At 32.9% G+C, this 22076-nt stretch overlaps 1 protein-coding gene across 1 annotated transcript in view; it reads right to left on the minus strand.

The window, feature by feature from the left end:
* LOC140452876 (uncharacterized) overlaps window positions 1-22076 on the minus strand; it is a 437586-nt gene that overhangs the window by 261986 nt on the left and 153524 nt on the right. The gene's annotated exons all lie outside the window — the stretch shown is intronic.

A 22076-nucleotide genomic window follows, 5' to 3' on the forward strand; every position in this document is an offset into this window, starting at 1 on the left:
ATGGACCGACGACCTGAAAAGAATCGTGACCAATTGGATAGCAGAAGTGCAGAACAGAAGCAGATGGAAAAGTCTAGAGGAGGCCTATGTTCAACAATGGACAACTCAGGGCTGATTGATGATGATGATGATGTTCTTTGCAAAATCTGAGAAATAATCTCCTCTTTCATTTCTATCGCCTAGTCCATAACATCCAATAATGTTACTTTATCTGCCTTTTCCTATCTTAGCATGAAGGTCACCCATCAGAATAGTAAGATCTCTAGTCTTGAGTTGGTCACTGACGGTCTTTACATCGTCGTAGAACTTTTCAAGTTCTTCCAGTTCACTTTTCGCTGTCGGTGCATACACTTGGATTAAATTTATATTTCTGGATTTCGCGTTCAACTGAATCATTATAACCCGTTCAGATACCTGGCATATCGCCCTGTCACATTTGCTAACATCCTTTGTGACTATGAATCCTACACCATTACGATGATAATTACTGTCTTCTCCTGCATAATACACTTCATGATCATCCACATGGCATTGGCCAGATCGGGCCATCGCATTTCACTAATACCCAGAATTGATATTTGCAGTCTTCTCATCTCATTTATGGCATTCTGTGTTTTTCCGGGTTCATATAAACTCCGCACATTCCATGTGCCTATTCTACAGCTTTTTTCGATATCAAATTTGGCCAAGCCGGACACATTCTTCGCTCCCCTACCTTATTTAAGAGGCGCCCGTACTCGGGGCCATCATTTAATTCCTCAGCTATATTGATAAACCTGGGAAAAATAGTGTAGTAGTCATTCCCTTGGATTTCTAAACCGCTGTGTACATGCTGTTTAAGTGGTTACCACCGCACCGGGTACTGTTATGTTTTGACCGTTCTGGCCTACATGAATTCCGCTTAATACAAATACTAAAAGACCAGCTACCGCTTTTCAGGTTTGATTTTATATAAACCCTGAAACCATTGGGCTGCCACCTCCGCCCTCCAGACCGCTGTAAAGACCTTCTTCTCCGCCCTGGATGCCGTTGTGGTCTTCATCCATAACCCTGGAGAAGGGACCCTTAACAGGTACTAGTTTCCCGGGCCAAGAAACACCTGGAATCTGCGGAAGGCAGGGATTGACTCACGTTCCCTGATAGGACTGTCCAAAAAGGAGTTCCTACCCGCTATCCGCGAATCTCTATATACAGCAGTCTTAATATATTAAAATGAGTGAGTTTATTATCTAAGGGGATGTCATATAGTTTTTAGAGAAATTCCCTTTAATTTAAGGTGTCGTAAGCGGTATTTAGATTTACAAATACCACCCCTGATGCCTGATATCTTTCGTACTCGTTGTTACTTTTTGCACTCACGATGACCTCTATTAACATAAGTGACCAATTTAAAAAGTGATTTATAAATTATTGTAATTTAAATTTTATTAATTTATGAAACAAATATTGCACGTCATAAACTGTAGCAATCAGAAAGTTACTAAGATCTCCCTGCTGTACAGAGTTTTCTATAATTTTATGTGGTAACAAATATTAGAGTACTACTACTTTCTTAAACTGTTACACGAAAACTTCACTCGATATACGTACATTTATATGATAAATGTTTCAGTCCGATGCATTAAAAGAAAATACTAATGCATAAAAATGGAAACTTTCCAAGTTTATAATAGACGCTTACTTAAGTTTAAAAATAATTAAAGCAAGTAATATAAATTTATATGTCGGTTAACAATTTATATTATAAAAATTTTAACTACGTTAGCCAAGTATCTATGAAATTCCTCGATGCCTAAATTGATGAATATTAATATAAATTTCAAGTCCCACAATATACCTGCTGTAAAATTTCAAAATCTACGACTAATAAAATTATTGGCAACATTGCAGGAGCTTAGTTTTGTACCAGACAAGGTGTATACGGATCCCAAAAATGTTTTAACGTATTACGGAGCCTACTTGATCCTATGCGTTGGTCGGAGTCTACATAAAGCGCTACTTAGATAATAATATACTCGGTGTATATTCTCCTAGAGTTCGTATAACACCGTTTTAGTACGGAGCCCACATTAACCGCTAGATCTATATATATATATATATATATATATATATATATATATATATATATATATATATATATGTATATATATATATATATATATATATATATATATATATATATATATGTATATATATATAGATCTAGCGGTTAATGGGGGCTCCGTACTAAAACGGTATTATACTAACTCCAGGCGAATATACATCGTGTATATTATTATCTGGGTAGCGCTTTATGTGGACTCCGACCAACACGTCGGATTAAGTGGACTCCGTAATAGGTTAAAACACTTTTGGGATCCGTACACATTTCTTTGCGTACACAACTAAACTCCTCCGATGTTGCCAATAATTTGATTAGTCGTAGATTTTTTAATTTTACAGCAGGTACGTTTTGGAACTGCAAATTTATTTAAATATCAATCAATTTAGTCATCGAGAAATTTTACAAATAGGTACTCGGTTAATGTAGTTAAATATTTTATGGTGGTTATTTATATTACTTGCTTTAATTATTTTCAAACTTAAAAAAGTATTTATTATAAGCTTCGAAATGGCTAGTTTTCGTTTTATTTATTATTATTTTTTGTTAAAATGAATATTCACTTAAACATTTAGTCTCTAAATGTACTAACATCGAGTAGAGTAGTCGTGTAACAGTTTAAGAAAGTAGAAGCCCTTCGGTAGGATTATAATAAACTACATAAAATTAAAAGAAACTCTGTAAACAGGAGATCTTTGTAATTTTTCAATTCCTGCAATATTTGTTTCATAAAGTAGTTAAATTTAAACTATAATAATTTATGGGAAGCGTTTAAAGAAGTAATCGCTAACCTTAATTAGAATACGGCACAATAAGAAGATGAAACTTACTGTATTTTTACTTATTATATTCACAAAAAGAATATCCAAAGTAAAATTTAACACGTTTTAATGGAGTCGTAGTGAAATTTGAAATCTTATTACGATACCGGATCCTGTAAAATTTTAAATACATTAAATCTCCCGTAAATTATTAAACTTATTCTTAGAATAAAATAACAAACTTCTTAGTAATTAGGTACAATATACCATTCACAATTATGTGATAATGTGTAGGTGTCAAGATTGCACGGTCATGTGCCATAAGGTTTCATCTTTCATATAAACATCGATAGTTTTTAACTTTGGGTGTATATGATTCCACCGTGCTGTTACCGATCCAATTTGAAAAGTGTTATTTTACATAAAATTAGCACGTTGGCCGTAATAATGACCTATAAATATACATTCTCCATTCGTTCTTAATTAAGCACATGTTATCCACAGGATACCTCTCTCATTTTTAAATCATTACTCTTTTTGCCTTTTGCCATGGATTTCTTTATTTTGTTTATTCATATCGTTTTTACTCATAACAAATATTGGGTAGATTATTGTATCATTAAACTTTCTCCTTATATGTCCGTATCATATAAGTTGTCTAGTTATTTTAGCGTATATAATGTCGTATGTTAATTCCATTTTGTTTAACAATAAAACAGCAAAACTTCTACAAAATTATTTCTATCTTATCACTACAGCTGTTTCGGAGAGTGCCTTTCTCAAGTCTCAAGTTTCTCGAATCCATCAATCATCCATTGTATTTCTTATACTTTCATTTTAATCCTCTCCAATCAAATATTTTGAAGCAGCTTTGCTCCATAGTCCATTTTTGTTGCTTTTTGTCACTGTTTCTCCTTTCTAGTTATCATTATCAATACGTAGCGCTACAACACTGGGTAGGTCTTCGCTGACTACAACTTATCTCCAAGTTGATCGATTTTCCACGAATCTGCAATTAAATGAAATGTTCATTTTTTGAGATATGATTGGATGTTTTCTCTCCATTGTATACTGACATGCCCAAGTGGCATTCTTCTGTGCTAACTTCCTTCCACACCAGTTCTACAAGTTTGACATCTTGGCGTCTATGCACGTGTCTGATATACCTTAAAGGATTTATTTTCCTGAACGATATCGTTATGCGAGCTTTCTTTATTCAGTATGTTTTCTTATTCTATACGGATTTGTAGCGATATGATAATGAGTTCTGAAGCTATTTTCTTGTGGCATTTTAAAGTAATTACTATTTAAATGGGAATAAGCCACAATTAAAGCTTAAAGTTAGTTTATTGACGTTTCAATTTCCACTTCGGAAATCGTTCTCAAAATACAAACATTAGTGAGAATGATTTCCGAAGTGGAAATTGAAACGTCAATAAACTAACTTTAACCTCTAATTGTGGCTTATTCCCATTTAAATAGTAGTTATGATAATGGGGTTAAATAAAAATTTCTGATTATTTTCCTTTCAAATATTCGGAGTGCTTCCTTATTTGTTTTAGTCATTCTCCATGACTCACATCCATGTATTAAAATAGGTCTGAAGTTTGAATTATGCTCTGTATTTCTTTAGTGGCATTATTACTAACCGTGATTAGTGATCTAAGATATTTAAAGTGTTCCATACTTTCGAAATTGTAGTTGTTGACTTTAATGTTTTTTCTAAATTTATTGAATTGGTTGATTGGTTTTCTGTTGATTCGCTTGTATTTGGTTTTCATTTCGTTGATTTTAAGTCAAACATTTTTTGTGCTCTCTTCACTTTATTGAAGTTTGTGAACGAAAGAGTTTCTCATTAGAGTTATGAGTTCTATATCATTAGCATATGCTAGGAGTCCTTTGTCCCTTGGGCCGTTAATGGATTACATCTTAAATAAACGTTATTTCTGTTTTAGTAAGCTGTTCATTAATTTTTTGATTATTGGAATCGAGAATCTGTATTTTATTCGACTGTTTTATAACACAGAGTTTCTTGGAGTATATTTTCATCTTTGGTTTCCAGTATCATTATTACATTAATTTTGCTGGATATGGACATAGTGAACCCGGTGGTATGTACATGATGTTTTCATAACCAACGTTCAAAAATTTTTCTTACTGTAAATTTATGATTATTTTACTAGGAAATATAGTGTTGTTTAATAATAATAAAGTTCAAGCAATAATTCCTATATGCATTAAGTCGGTAATGATAATTCTGCTCCCCGATACCAGGTAGCAGTCCCGAAAACATTAAAACTGCTACACTTATGCTTCTCATTATTCAACAATTAGCCAGTCCAGAACTATACGCCTTATTATGGTACTGATATTGCTGCTGCTCCTCATAAGTGAATAGAATATGCAAGGAAGGTTTTGACAATTTAATAGGATTTTGTGTGTTAGAATATTATTTCTCCGAGAAAGTGAAGAATATCTATTTGCTATCCGGATTTAATCCATAAATTAAATAATAGAATGCTCTAAAATAATGCTAGTAGCAGCAAAAAAAAGCGGTCTAATAGTCATCATCATCATCATCAATCAGCCTTGTGTTGTCCATTGTTGAACACAGGCCTCCTCTAGACTTTTCCATCTGCTTCTGTTCTGCACTTCTGGTATCCAATTGGTCACGTTTCTTTTGAGGTCGTTGGTCCATCGCTTTGGGGGTCTTCCTCGGCTTCGCTTGTCAGCCCGTGGTCTCCACTCAAGCAATTTTTTTGTCCAACTGTTGTCTTTCATTCTTGCAACATGTCCTGCCCATCTCCATTTTTTTTTGTAATATGTTCGATAATGTCTTCCACTCCGGTTCGTCTACGAACTTCCTCGTTTCTTATTCTATTGCTTAAGTTTATTCCAAGCATTGATCTCTCCATCTTTCGTTGTGTCCTTCTCAATTTTTCGGCTGATGTTTTTGTGAGAGTTAAGGTTTCTGCTCCGTATGTGAGGACTGGTAGAACGCACTGGTTAAAAGCTTTTCTTTTTAAATGGATCGGTATTTTTGTTTTAAATACGTCTCTCATTTTTCCGAATGCAGCCCAACCCAGACTTATTCTTTTGAGTAGCTCGCATGTTTGGTTATCTCGCGTTAACCTTATTTCGTGACCCAAATACACATATTTTTCTACAAATTCTATGGGCGACTTTTTGATTTCTATTAGCTCATTGGGGACGAGATTGGTCATCATTTTTGTTTTTCCATAGTTTATTTTTAAACCGACTTTCTGGGTCACTTGCTGTAGTTGTTGTAGCATAACTCTGGCTTCTCCTAAGTTGTCTGTTATGAGAACAATATCATCGGCATATCTGAGATGATTGAATATCTTTCCATCGATTCTAATACCCTTTGATTCCCACTCTAGCCTTTTAAATGCGTACTCCATAACTGTTATAAATAGATTTGGCGACAAGGTATCTCCCTGCCGCACCCCTCTACCAATTTTTATCTTCTCAGTGCAATGGAGGTTAACGGTTGTTGTCGCATTTTCGTATATATTTCGAATAATATTTGCATACCTTTGATATATTCTGCATTCTGATAGTGCTTTTAAGATAGCAACTGTTTCGACTGTGTCAAATGCTTTGTGGAAGTCGACAAAGATAAGAGCAAGGGGTCTGTTATATTCGATAGACTTTTCAACTAGAGTTTTAAGGCATTGCAAATGGTCGTTTGTTCCGTGTCCCGCTCGAAATCCTGCCTGTTCTTCTGATTGGTAGAAATCGAGTTTTGCTTCTAATCTGTTTGTCAGTATTTGAGTAAAGAGCTTGTATAGGTAGTTAAGCAAACTAATTGGCCTATAGTTTTCGAGATCTGCTTTATCCCCTTTTTTGTGGAGGATGATTTTAACCGAATTTTTCCATTTACTTGGAATGTTTTCACTATGCAGACATAGATTAAAAAGTCTTTGGATTCGGGACATCAAAAGTAGACCTCCTAGTTTAATTGTCTCAATGACTACACCATCTTCCCCCGGACCTCTATTATTTTTCATATTTTTGAGGGCATGTTGAATTTCCTCTCGTGATATATCTGGTATATCCTCCGATCCTACATTATGTACCTTTTGTATTGGTTTTTCGATGAGCTCTGGAATAAGTTGACTTTTATATAATGTTTCATAGAAACTTTCCACTATATGTAATATGCTGGGTCTATCTGAGATAATATTTCCATTTTTGTCTTTAAGTTGGAAGATTTCTTTTTTGTCATTTTCTATTTTTCTCCTCAATGCTTTCATGCTTTTGTTGTCTTCTATAGATTTTATAATTTTCTCGTTGTTGTATTTTCTAATATCCCGTCTGATGGCTTTAGAGATTTCTTTATTTATGTTGTTTATATCTTGTGAGTAAACATTTCCTTGACTTCTCAGCATTCTACGATCTTCCATTTTTTGTTTCGTTTCTTTACTATTTTTTTGTTCTTTTCCATGTTTAGGGCCAAATTTTTCCTGAGCTTGTGTTAATGTATCTACTATTTCTTCGTTTAGGTTATTGATGTCTTCTCTTGTTGTATTTCTGAGTAAGTTACTGGTGATATATTTTTCAAACTCAAGTTCATTCGTTGGGCGCATCCAAGGTTTGAATTTTTTACTTTTTATCATCTTCAGTCTTTCTTGCTTAATATTGACTTCTACAGTTGTTTGGACCATTCTATGATCGCTTGCAACCGAAAATTGATTTAAGACTGTAACATCTTTGACTGTATGTTTTTTGTCAGTGATGATGAAGTCGATCTCATTTTTTGTCTTACCATAGGGGCTCTTCCAAGTCCATCTTCTATGGATCTTCTTATAGAAGAAGCTATTCATTAAATATAGATTGTTTTCTAATAGGAAATTTAAGAGTATTTCGCCCCTTTCGTTTCTACCTGGTGTGCCAAAATTTCCGAGGGCATTTTCAGCTGGGTCAGTGCTTATTCCTATTTTGTCATTAAAGTCGCCACATATTACCGTAAAATGTTCTTGGTCTTCTGAAACAGCTGTGTACAAGTCATCATAGAACTGTTCTATTTCTTCGTCAGCGTGACTCGATGTTGGTGCATAGACTTGAATGATCTTTATGGAGTAACGGGTGTTAAGTTGTAATTTTGCAAGTATAACTCTTGTGGAAACTGCTTTTACTGATATGATATTCTCAGCTAGTTTTTTATTAATAAAGAGCCCAATGCCTCCATTCCCATAGTTTTCTCCGACCTGATAGAAAATGTGACCGGATTTTAAAGTGGTTAGGCTTTCTTTTTTCCTTCTGACCTCAGCGACTACAACAATGTCCCAATTGATTTTATCAAGTTCAGATTCCATTTCTATGAATTTTTCTTCTGATCGCAGGGTTCTTGCATTGAAAGTTGCAATTTTTAGAGATATATGTCTGTTAGATGGTTTTCTAAAATATGTCAGAATTTTGCCCCCCCCCCCCCAGAATCCGTGGGACTGACTGATAGTCTGACTGATGGTCTAATAGTGACTAATAAGAAAAGCAAATAAATGTTCTTTAACATACAAAAGAGAGGATCGAGAGTAGGGCATAACGGAACAATAAAGCCATATAGTTTTGAAAGATTGCAGCGTCTTAGATGCCGTAGGTAATGTTGTTACATAAAAAATAAAAGGGAATATTTAGGTAGCTAACTGATGTTTATGTATATATAACCCTCTTTTAAATCCAGAAGTCTAATTCGAATCTCTAAAATCAGGATATATAAAATAGTGATCAAACCAGTGCTAATGTGTGGATACGTGAGGAGAACGTATTAATTAGACCAGGATTGCTAGAAAAGCCATCAGAGGTATTTTCCGACTTCAGAGGTCCGAGTACTAACCAATACCGAACAGAGCTAATTCCAAGATCAAACACATATATAAAGATAGCAACGTCGTACAAGAAACTAAATCTCGGTGCTAAAGTTGCGCTGGCTTTATCCAAAGACTCTATAATAACTGCATTGCCAAGTTAAATTGAGAGGATGCCCCAAGAGAAAAAATGCCTTTAAGACTTCCACAAATGAAGGAGGAGGTAACATATGGTCAGATTTAGGAATAATGAGACTATCTACCGACCCATTATATTTATCAACACCTGCTATCCTACCTACAATCAATACTTATCTGTTGTGGAATATCAAATCAATTACATGTAATCAAACGAACTGGGCTTAAAAAAAATTATCCAAGGAAAGGCACTTCAGAAATATTGACATAAATTTTAAAAAGGTCATTTACCTGGCTGTATTTTCAATAAAAAAAGGGAAGACAAAAAGAAGAAAAGGCAATAGAATCTTGTTGCGTTCTGACTATACGATGACGATGATCTTTATATAACATATAGGGAGAAAGGGAGAATAATGTTTATATTTAATTTAGAACTCGAAAGGGAGAAAAAGGGTTTTCTCCCTTTTGAATTGGGTATGTATATGTATTACCATAGAAAATAAAAGCAAGAGAACTAGAATTATAAAACGAAACGATTACGAAATGAAAAGATTATATAAATCCCTTATATTTACACAGACTGTTTTACAAAAGGTGAACGAATGAGCATAAACGGACAGCTGTTTTACAAACTTAATATTATTAGACGCATTTAGGATCAATTTCACTCAAAATATGATATGCTAAAATATGATACGACACGAAAAAGGCAATGACTTTTACAGCTGATTGCTACATAAATATCAATGTAACCCAAGTATGCTGATTTTTGCCACAGCAAATTAAAAGTGTTTCATACTTTCGAAATTGTAGTTTTGACTTTAATGTTTTTTCTAAATTTATTAAATTGGTCTCTTCTGTTGATTCGCTTGTATTCGGTTTTTATTTCGTTGATTTTAAGTGAAAAATTTTTCGTGCACTTTGTTAAACCGGAGAAAGTTTCTTATGAGATCCATATCATTAGCATATGCCAGGAGTGCTTTGTACCTTGGCCCGTTAATGGATTACATCTTAAATAGGCGTTATTTCTATTTTACTAAGCTGTTTATTGATTTTTTGATTATTTGAATCAAGAATTTGTAGTTTATTCGACTGTTGAATAAAACAGACTTTCTTGATGCATATTTTTATCTCTGGATTTTTGTTTGCCGTCTTCTTATTACAACGATTTTGCTGGATATCGACATAGGGAACCTGGTGGTATGTACATGATGTTTCCATAACCAACGTTGGAAAATGTGTCTTACTGTAAAGTCATGATGATTTTACTAGAAAATATAGTGTTGTTTAATAATAATAAAGTTCAAGCAACAATTACTATATGCATTAACTTGGTACTAATATCTCTGCTCTCCGCTAACAGATGGCAGTCCCGAAAACATTAAAACTCATGCTTCCCATTATCCAACGATTAGCCAGTCCAGTACTATACGCCTTATTATGGTACTGATATTGCTGCTGCCCCTCATGAGTGAATATAATATGCAAGGAAGGTTTTGGCAATTTAATAGGATTTTGTGTGTTAGAATATTATTTTTCCGAGAAAGTGAAGAATATCAATTTGCTATCCGGATTTAATCCATAAATTATTAGAATACTATAAAATAATGATATTAGCATAAAAAAACGGTCTAATAGTCAGTTATATAGCATATAAATGTTCTTTAACATACAAAAGAGATGACGTAGAGTAGGGCATAACGTAACAATAGACCCATATAATTTTAAAGGATTGCAACATTTTAGATATCGTAGATAACGTTGTAACATAAGAAATAAAAGGGAATATTCAGGTAGCTAACTGATGTATATATAACTCTTATAATACTTTTAAATTCAGAGGTCTAATACGACTTTCTTAAATCAGGATATATAAAACAGTGATTAAACCAGTGCTAATGTGTGGATATGTGGCCAGAACGCTAACAAAATAATGTACGTAAAACTCAGGTATTAATTAGATCAGGATTGCTAGAAAAGCCATCAGAAGTATTTTTCGACTTACAAAGGTCCGCGTGCTAACCAATACCGAACGGAACTAATGCCAAGGCCAAACACATATATAAAGGCAACAACGTCGTGTAAGAAGCTAAATCTCAATGCTAAAGTTGCGCTGGCTATATCCAAAGGCTCTATAATAACTCCATTGCCAAGTTAAATTGGGAGGATGCCCCAAGAGAAAAAATGCCTTTAGGACTTCCACAAATGAAGGGGGAAGGTAAAATGAGGTCAGATTTAGGAATAATGGGACTTTCTACCGACCCATCATATTTATCAACACATGCCTGTTCAACTACCTGCTATCCTACCTATAGTCATTACTCATCTGTTGGGGACTATCAAATTAATTACATGTAATCAAACAAACCAGGCTTAAAAAACGTTATCTCAGGAAAGGCACTTTTAAAACGTTATTTACGTGACTTATTAAAATTTAAATTTTTAATGAAAAGTAAAAGATTAGCCATTTGTTATGGGGTTCAGAGAAGAACCTTCACAATGTTAATTTTTTGAGATATGATTGGATGTTTTCTCTTCATTGCATACTGAGACGCCCAAGTGGTATTCTTCTGTGCTAACTTCCTTCCATACCAGTTTTACAAGTTTGACATCTTGGCGTCTATGCATGTGTACGATCTACCTTAAGCAATTTATTTACCTAAACAGTATCGTTATATGAGCTTTCTTTATTAAGTATGTGTTCTTCTTCTATACGGATTTGTAGCGATATGATAATGAGGTTAAAACAATTTTCCTATTATTTTCCTTTCAAATATTCGTAGTTCTTCCTTATCCGTTTTAGTCATTGTCCATGATTAGCATCTATGTATTAAAATAGGTAAAAAGTTTAAATTATGATCTGTATTTCTTTAGTGGCATTATTATTAACCGTGATTATTTATCTAAGATATTTAAAGTGTTCCATATTTACGAAATTGTAGTTGTTAACTTTAATATTTTATCAAGATCTATTAAATTGGTCTCTTCTGTTGATTCGCTTGTATTTCTTCTTAGCTTGACGAATTCTTCTTTTTTCATTCTGTGAACTACTAGTGGGTTCTTTTTACGGAATTTTTTCATCACGTTTAGGTAATCATCAACGGTATATAAACGTTGTTGAAATTTTAGGGCATTTTCAAAATCTCCAAAATCACTACCATTGGGTAAAATCTATGACTAGGAAAGAAATTGCGTAATGTAATTTTTTCAATGGTAGGATGAGTTTCCAAAATCATTTTCAGAATCAAAACTATTTTAATGCTGCGGTTTTGGCCGCCACAAGAGTCTGACCACAAAATTACATGTTTTGCAGAAGTAACATTTTCTTCAATGTGTTTCTTAAGACAAATGCCTACGTCCTGGGCTCCCCGACCAGCTTCACCTTCTATCCAAATATAACAATGACTTTTTTATCCTTGGCGCTATGGATACCAAGGTTGTAAATACATAATTGACGCTTATAATATACAATATTTATTAGAATTCTCGAAAGGGGAAGAGTTTATCTTTAAATCAAAACAAAAGGTTTCCACTTCTGGTTGATCGTTGCTTATCTTCATGTCTAGCTTTCTTTCTTCTAAGTGCACATTTTTTCTTTTTTTTAACGCTTAATTGTTCGTTATCTGCGCAATTTTTAATTTCTAATTCGAAACAATCACATCTACTACAAGTATCTTTTTTCAACTTTTTTCTTTGAAGATTAAATCGTGTTAAAAACATTTTTTTGTAAAACGAAAATTTAACAAGGTCATTGTCTGCTTCTTCAATATACAATTCATACATTTTACTTAATGTTATGTCTTTTGTTAAGTATTCTCTTTCTGTGTTAGCTCTTCTGTAATGTGACTATTATAGAAAAATTTAAGCAATAACTGCCACTACTTCTTAACCTAAATGCCTCAACAAGTTGCCAACGTCACCATTGTTAACCACGTTTATGTACATATGTTGCCAAATATTCGATTTACAATCATTAAAACGCTCGCAAGAGGCGCTTGGTTCAAAACTAATACACAAAAATTAGTCGTTTGCTCTAGTTATGCAAAATTCAAAATCCAAAATAAAAAGAAAGGTACCTAATCTTTTTAAATATATCTGGTTATCCGTTACTAACAGGTTAATGGGATTTATTACGTAGATAGTTTATGCCTTTTTCTATCTTCTTCTTTAAGTTCCATCTTCTATCGAAGGTTGGAAATCATCATGGCTATACGGACTCTGTTGACTGCCGCTCTATAAAGTTCTGCACTACTGCATTCAAACCATTCCCTTAAGTTTTTAAGCCAGAATATTCTTCGTCTTCCCACATTTCGCTTTCCTCGGATTTTGCCTTGCATAATAAGTTGTAATAATGCGTATTTTTGTCCTCTCATCACATGTCCTAAGTACTCAAGTTTTCGTCTTTTGATAGTTAATAATATTTCCGCCCCATTTCCTATCATTCTAGTTACTTCCACGTTTGACATTCTTTGAATCCATGATATTCGTAGGATTCTTCTGTAACACCAAAATTCAAAGGCGGCCAACGTATTCAGATGGACTTGTTTTAGTGTTCACGCTTCCAAGCCATAAAGAAAAGTAGAGAACACGTAACATCGAAGCATTCTCAGGCTCTAACTTTATATCCCGAAAACAAAGAAACTTTTAAAGTTTAAAAAATAATGCACGTGCTATTTCAATGCGTGTCCTAATTTCTTTTGTTTGGTCTACATCTGATGTTATCCTGTTGTTCCTCTTTTCCACCAGAGAGCGCCATAATCCACAATTTGAGAAATTGGGGCTGGGTCTAGTGATGCATAACGCCGTTCATATAGCAATTTGTTGTCACATGTTTATAGTTTTTCAAAAAATGAACTCTGATTTAAAGATTAAAACTTAAAACAAAATATAAAAACCTATTAAACCTTATTCAGAAAATTTTAGAAAAGAATAACTTTTGTGAAAGATTGTGGGACACAGTCATATTTTAAGATAAAAACTTCAATTCAGAGAGTGGACATTCTTAATAAATGTATAATCTAATATGAAAGCATGTTTATGTTTTACAGACTTAGAAAGCACTGAGCACACAAGTATTTATTTTTTTATGTACTAGGTCGTAAAGTATACTCAAAACAAATAAATATTATCTACCAAGTATTCTACTCCATTATAATATCAATGCATCAGATATATTATAAAGATTTCGTCGTAGTTGTAAACTAATAGGAGATAAAGCCAAATGTAGAGCATATAGTGAAATCTGAATATCTTAGAATAACTATATCGAGCGGGAACATTATTGATGAGCAAAAGGGAGACCCATCGCTGAGAAAGTGACAAAGCAATTGGCAAAAGCAAAGGGTACTTTGTACTAAAGTACACATACTCTAAAGCATAAGCAGGTCTTTTCGTACTCTTTTAGTAAGTGATAGATTCGACCGTTACTTGATGGAAATTCATTTTATCTAACCATTAAACAGGTATGCGTTTACACGTCATATTTTGTAACTAAATAAGTTGAGGAGGGGATAACTGTTTGTCTCAAGTTGGTCATTCAGAATTATGTCTGTATTTTTTAATTTGCTAATTTCCATAGATTCTAATATTCATGGAATCTACAGATAGCTTAAGGCCTTTATTATAAATACACTTTTTTAGTAATAAAAATATATAAATAGAACCTAGAATACGCCTGTAAAAGTATGTAACCTTTGATCTCTGGGATAAACCCATCTCCTGAACAATGGTGCCGATATATGTAGGTAAAATTTTCTACACCTATTTTAACCTGTTTATTTCCTCATTATCAATATATATGAGTTGTAACCGATACCACAAACTCATTTACTTATAGAGACTATATATTGACTATAGTTATTACTATATAAATCTGACTCGAAATATCGTCTTAAAATAACAGTAACAGAAAAGTGAAAGATTAGTCATTTTTTATGAAGTTTAAAGTAGAAGCGTTCACGAAAATTGAAGTACTAATAAGACCACCGCAATCGGGCGTACCCTGGGTAATGAATAATTAAGTAATCGTTAATTCTTAAATCACCCGTTCAATATGTTTTTTGTCAAATCGGTCCTTTTTAGGACCAACTGTTCTAATTATGTGTAAAAATATTAAGAGTATATCTAGAGATAAAGACACTCCACTTTACATATGCGCTTAACAAAATGCAGGAAGCACGTAGATGGCCAATCCTATGTTATTTGGTATTGCTAATCGCTAAAAATTACATATTAAATGTAGGCAAAGAAGCAAAGAAAAACTTATAATGAGAGGAAACAAAACCAGTCAGCTGAGAGAACCTTTCAACGATGTTGAGCTTGGATCCGCTATCCACGTATATAATGAACAATATTACCGCTCCTGGCTGAGGATCTGAGCACAAAACTAACTATAAAATTTGAACTAAAAATACAACAGTGGCTAATATTCAAAGTCTTTAGACAAGCAAAGCAAAGACAAAGTTGTTGCCTTGCTTAAACCTGGCAAAAACTCCAACGACCACAAAAGCTATCGGCCAATATATCTATTTATTTTGTCAGCTATACAGAATACTTCTGTACATAATGCTTAATATAAACCGATAATAGAAGAAAAACTTAAATTAAAAGACAAAAGTGGCTATATATGACAGGTTAGATCATATATGTCACAAATACTAAATCTTGCCCAACACAGCGAAGAGAAGTACGAAAAATATCAGGTATGAGGAGTGGTATTTGTTAATCTAAATGCCGCTTATAAATAGTTATTTAAATAACTTATAAAATATTTAGTTATAAATTAGTCAGCCAAATTCAGGGAATATTAAGACTCACATCCATACATAAGCTCTACAATATCGTAGCTATCAATCCACCTAATATCCGAAGATAAGTAGCTAGAGAGCAAAAAAAACAAAGTCCAGCTCGTGACATCCACTCCACGAATACCAGCCCATTTTATGACTAGAATCAAGGAAAAACTGGCTATATCAACGCATCTGCAAGATATACAAACAAAAATAAGCTGCTCCTCTCCATCTGATCCCTCGAACGGAACTTCCTTATGGTAGTTATCTTATATTATATATATATATATGTTGGAAATATCGGGTATGTTGTCTATATTAAATAAAAATCTTTGTTTTTTCTAAAGCTCAATATTTCGCCATTTATTTAATAGCTTCATCGGGAGTAACTGTAAAAAACAAACATTTCAAAAACACTGACGTACACTTAGATTTACAATACTATTATACACATAAATAAAATTGAATCATAAAATAACATTATTGTTGATGAAACTGTACATTTAATAAAATGCATGTTAAAATTTAAAATATCTTTGAGCACGTTCGTTAACAATAAATAAGATGGAACAAGTAAAAATTATTTCAAAATGCAAAAAATAACAATGTAAGAAAACATTAGAGGAATAGTATTTCTTTAATTCATCATTAAGGCTAGTTAGTATGATTAATCATTAAGGTGAGTGTAGTTTTAAATTTTGTTTAATATATTGCAATATATGTTGCTTAATTGCCCCGTGTCTGTTTTATAATTTAAAGTTTGTTTATTTTTGTTAATGTGGTACATCTCCAAAAATAACCTATTTTTGTAATTTTCAGTCTGTGCCAAAATACGAGCATTGCTGTAGTCTAACAGATGAGCGGTGTTTTTGTAGTGCTCGACAACTGCGCAAGAATTTTTTCCTAAGCGGCAATCACTTTTATGCTGTGTGATACGTTGTTTTAGCCACTGCGATGTATCGCCAATGTAGCTTTTTTTACATCCTAGACACGGTATTTCATATACCACATTACTCCTATATAAGGTTGGTACTGGGTCTTTAATTTTAGAAAAAAGTTGTTTGCTATTTATGGTATTGTATTTAGCTATATTAATATTGGAAACATCTTTAAATATGGATACGACAGACTGAGTTAGACGGTTAATAAAGGGGAGTTTTTTGTATTTGATTGACTCATTGTTAGAGTCAAGGACAGGACCATCATAGAAATTACTGCTGTAAATGAGTTTTTTTAAAATATGTTTAGGATAGCCGTTGTTTAGAAAAATTTTGTATAATATGTCCAGTTTTTTTTGTAACAAATTATCATCAACAATGGACATTATCCTGTTTTTCATACCCAATACTGTATTGGTGGTGTGGTTTGAAAAGTAATTCATATACCTTCCCGATGCTGTTGGCTTTTGGTACCAATCCAATGGCAGAATATTGTCATTTGTTCTTATTACCTTTGTGTCTAAAAATGGTATACTAAGATCTGTCTCGGTTTCAATTGTGAACTGAAGATGTTCATTAAATGAATTAAAAATGTTTAATGTGGTATTGATGTGATAAGATGGAACTGCACATATGATGTCATCGACATATTTATATATAAATGGTAATTCGAAAGGTAATTAATTGTGTGATCACATTGTCTAAGAGATGATCAGTTACAATAGTAGCAAGGATGGGACTAATCGGGGAACCCATAGGTGTTCCAAAAATTTGGGAGTAAAATTTTTCATTGAAACTGAAATAAGTGTTATTAAAAATGAACCTGAGAATTAGTAAAAAATTACCTTTAGATAATGTAGGGTAGTCTTTTATAAGGTTCCAATTTGATTCTATAATGTCCGTGACCATATTTAATTGAATGTTTGTAAATAAAGAAACCACATCCAAAAAAATCAAAACATAATCTTTTGGTAACCGCATTCCCCTAACAGCATCGACAAAGGTAAATGTGTCCTTAGAATTATAATTATTGCGATATTCAAAGGCATCATTTAATATATCAGCAAGAAATTTAGAAATGTTGTACGTAGTGGACTTTAAAGAACTTACAATAGGCCCGAGAGGAACGTCCAATTTATGGATTTTAGGCAAACAATAAAGTTTAGGAGAACATGAGTCATAGATTGTTAACTTTTTTGCAAATTGTTCAGTAAGTTGATGTTGGTTTTTTAATTTTTTTATTAAGTCATTATATTTTTTCTGTATCACTGTAGTAGGGTCTTTGTCCAAACGAATATATGTCGATCTGTCGTTTAACAACGTTAATGTTTTGTCGATATAATCCTGTTTGTTTATAGCTACCGTACATCCACCTTTGTCAGATTGAAAAATATATATGTCTGAATGCAACTTCAAATATTTTTGAACATATTTAAACGTTTTGTTTAATGTTGTGGGGGGTTTAGATGTTGAATTGTGTAGATAATTAGTTACTACATTTGTTACTTGTGCCCTAAGTAGATCCTTGGATTCAACTGTCACCTCATCGATGATATTTTCTACATCTGCTAAAAAAATATCTAACTTAAAATCTAGGGGTGTACACTCAACACTAAATTTCGGACTAAGAGAAAGAAAATCAGACACTTCTTTTGGAAAGTCAACGCTCGACAAGTTTTTAAACCATTTGTCATTGTTTAAAAATAAGTGGTTAGAAAATAAGTTATTAGTTAGATGTTCAAACTTTTTTATGTTAGTAAGCTTAACTTGGTTGAAAACATTGGAAAAACTATTTTTTAACCTTTGTTCATATTCAGTTAATATGTTGTTAGGAACAACTTGTTGTAACTCACACTTAATTTTATTAATATCACTTTTCGCATTTGAGACATTAATAAAAGTTATTTTTATTTCTAAATTCAATGTTTTCTTATGGATCTCATTAATGAATTTATCTACCTTATTATTTAAAAAATTGTCATTACCTGCGTATAATAAGCTTCTTAGATTAAAAACACTGTTACGAACGTGCTCAGGTGTAACATTAGATGTTCTACAACGTAATAAAAAAATTCTCCTATTATTCAATTTTGCTATCCTTATGTTTAACTTCGCCCATTGTTTCATTAAAGTTGAAATGTTTGTTTCATATATTTGGCTGATCTCTTGATAAAAACCCATCATAAAATATTTTTAATTTTTAATTTCGAAATTTTAATTTTAATCGAAATAATCACGTTATATATATATATATATATATATATATATATATATATATATATATATATATATATATATATATATATTTCTTCTTGTTACTTCTTGTTACTTCGTATAGATGTCGCTGCTAGCGTACCTGGCTGTTATTTTGGTTATAATAACCAAATACTAGACTGCATTTCATTTCAGTTGAACTTCCACCCACAAGTGCTCCTGATGATGAGTTGAATAACTCGAAACACGTGTAGAGCAATGGTGGAGTTCCGATTGAAATGAAATGCAATCTTTTACTTTCATATATATATATATATATATATATATATATATATATATATATATATATATATATATATATATATAGATATATATTTACTGCAACCTTAGAAAATATCTTCCGGAAATTAGACTGGAACAACCAAGGTCTATGTATAGATGGAGAATACCTAAACCATCTTAGATACGCTGATGGCATCATTCTAATTGCTAGAAGTCCTGAAGAATTACAACTACAAATTAATGACCTTAATACAGCCAGCAATGAGGGAGGCCTAAAAATGAACCTAGCAAAGACTAAAATAATGTGCAATGATCTGATAGCCAACGTGGAAATAAAAATTAATGAAACCTCGCTAGAAGTAGTAGACGAATACATATACCTGGGACAGCTCATACATAAATCAGGATCACTACTTCCGGAAATCAACAGACGAATAAAACAAGCGTGGTCAGCATTCGGAAGAAATTCCATAGTCTTCTAGTCCAAAATGCCACTATACCTCAAGAAGAGAGTATTTGATCAAAGAGCAATGGAAAGATGTATGCTAGGGATAACAAAGAGGGATCGTAAAAGAGTTGAATGGATACGGAGGCAAACCCAGGTGACTGATGTAATCCAAAGAATAAAATCCCTGAAATGGCAATGGGCAGGACATATAGCAAGAAGAACAGACAACAGATGGACCACTAGAACAACTATGTGGTACCCCAGGAACGCTAAGAGACCAAAGAGGCGCCCAAATCTTAGATGGGATTATGATATAAGAAAATTAACAGGACCAACGTGGTCTCGAAAATAGCACAAGATAAAAAAATATGGGAGCAAATGAGCGCAAATTACAAGAACAACGAATAACTAAGACATCGTCGAATAATAATAAGAACATATAATAACATTGAAATAAGGGAGGCTGCACCGTAATTGGAAACATTTGATAAAGCTGCACATGATGATGATGATGATTTGCAATAAATGTATGGCGTATCCATTTGGGCCTTTCAAATATGGCAAAGAGAATAGTTTTACGTATCGATTGAAAGCAGCGTTGCCGAAAATATTGATTAGAAAAGAATACCAAAGCAGAAATAAAATCCTAACAAATCGAATTCGTTGTTTGTACACCACAATACAAAGAATTTGATCGTAAATTCATGTAACAGATGTTGCATTCTTTCACGAGCACTAGTTTCTTCGTTGCATTTTTGTTGCATTCTTTCACTATTTTCGAGCACTAGTTTCAATGATATATTCCCACTCCAAGCACACTCCCATTCACACGTTCCCAGCTTCTTCTTTATCGTGATAAATCACTCGCACATCTCACTTCTGCGTGTTTTATGTGAAATATCCTTTCAATATTTCCTTTTTTATGTTTTTTTTGCTGTAAACATGCACACATACAAAAGCTATATAGGACCGACATTTCTAGTAATGGTAAACATAAAGTTAAATTTATTAATTCATTTTACTTCTATACTCCTGAATGTAATTAAAATTATATTTTTCTAATTTATTTTTAGTTTGATATAAAACAGAAAGAAATTCACTTGTTTTTCTTGCATTGAGCTAATTTTATAAAAATATATTTATTGCATATTCAAATCACTTTTTTTTGTTTTTCTTAAGTGGCATTAGGGAGGAATCCCATGCAGCCAAAATCATTAATTATATTATTTTAATAAAAAGATTTTACAGGGATTACACTCTTCTAGCCCAGGACATCAGGGCATTTTTGTGTTGACAACACAAGGTAGACCTCGGATGGTGTGGGTATAAACATTTAGGAGAAACATGAGGAGTAAAATAAAAATGACTTATAGTTGAATTTTCGCTTAAAAGATCTTGGTTTGCTTACAAAATCCAACTCGTGCAAAAATTAAAACTACACGATCAACTAGCAACGCGTAGATTCTGTGAATGGGCCCAACGGGATTGTTTAGCGATGAAGCTCACTTTTGGTTGAATGGCTGTGTCAGCAAATAAAAATGCCGTATTTGGAGTGAAGATAATCCTCAAGTGTATGTTGAGGCACAATTACATCCATAAAACTGACTGTTTGGTTTGCTTTATGGGCTGGTGGAATCATTGGTCTCTATTTCTTCAAAAATGATTCTAGCCAGAATGTTACAGTCAATGGTAACGGCTGTAGAGCCATGATTACTGACTTTTTTATTCCTTATTTGAAAAACCATGATGTGCAGGAGCTGGGGTTTTAACAAGGCGAGGCGATATGTCACACAGCTCGTGTCACAATTGATTTATGAAAGAAACGTTTGGTAACCGCATAGTTTTACGTTTCGGACCCGTGAAGTGGTCTCCAAGATCGTGCGATTTAACACCGCCAGACTATTTTCTGTAGGGTTAGATCTTTGTAATCATATTTGTTGTACCAAGGATTTCTTCTCAATTTTTTTTCTGTTTTTGTATATCTACTTGGATTTGTAAAATAGTACTCTTGCCAAAAGTATCTTTACTTCTTCAACATTTTTTGTCTTGATAAATTTATAGGTTCTTCTATTGACTTACAATTTATATCTTCTTACATTTGTATGTTTTCTTTGGCAATATTATCTGCGACTTCATTTTTTGTTATACCTGAGTGTGTTTTGACCCAGTAGAATTTAAAAAAATTATTAATTTTATTAAATATTATTAAGATCTTGTAAAGTTTTAGGTATATTTTTAATTTTAAATATAATGTGATTGGATGTATTGGAATTCAAATTTTTTAAAACTGAAAGCGAGTCTATAAAAATAATGGCATTTTTTGTATTGCTCTAGCTTCAGTTGTAAACGCGCAACCTGTGCCATCAGTATTTTTTGACCCATCGGTATAAATTGAGTGACATTTTTGATGTTCTGCCAAAATTTGGCGTATAACTGTATTATTATATGATGCTAATTCAGAGTAATCAGGAATATTTACACCACGTAGAACAAATTAGCTAATGTAATCGAATTATATTTGTGTTGTTTAGAGCGGAGTCACACTTCTTAGTCCTTCGTAAATAGGAGGAGAGTTTTT

Source organism: Diabrotica undecimpunctata, chromosome 11, assembly GCF_040954645.1.
Source record: "Diabrotica undecimpunctata isolate CICGRU chromosome 11, icDiaUnde3, whole genome shotgun sequence".
Classification (NCBI taxonomy): domain Eukaryota; kingdom Metazoa; phylum Arthropoda; class Insecta; order Coleoptera; family Chrysomelidae; genus Diabrotica; species Diabrotica undecimpunctata.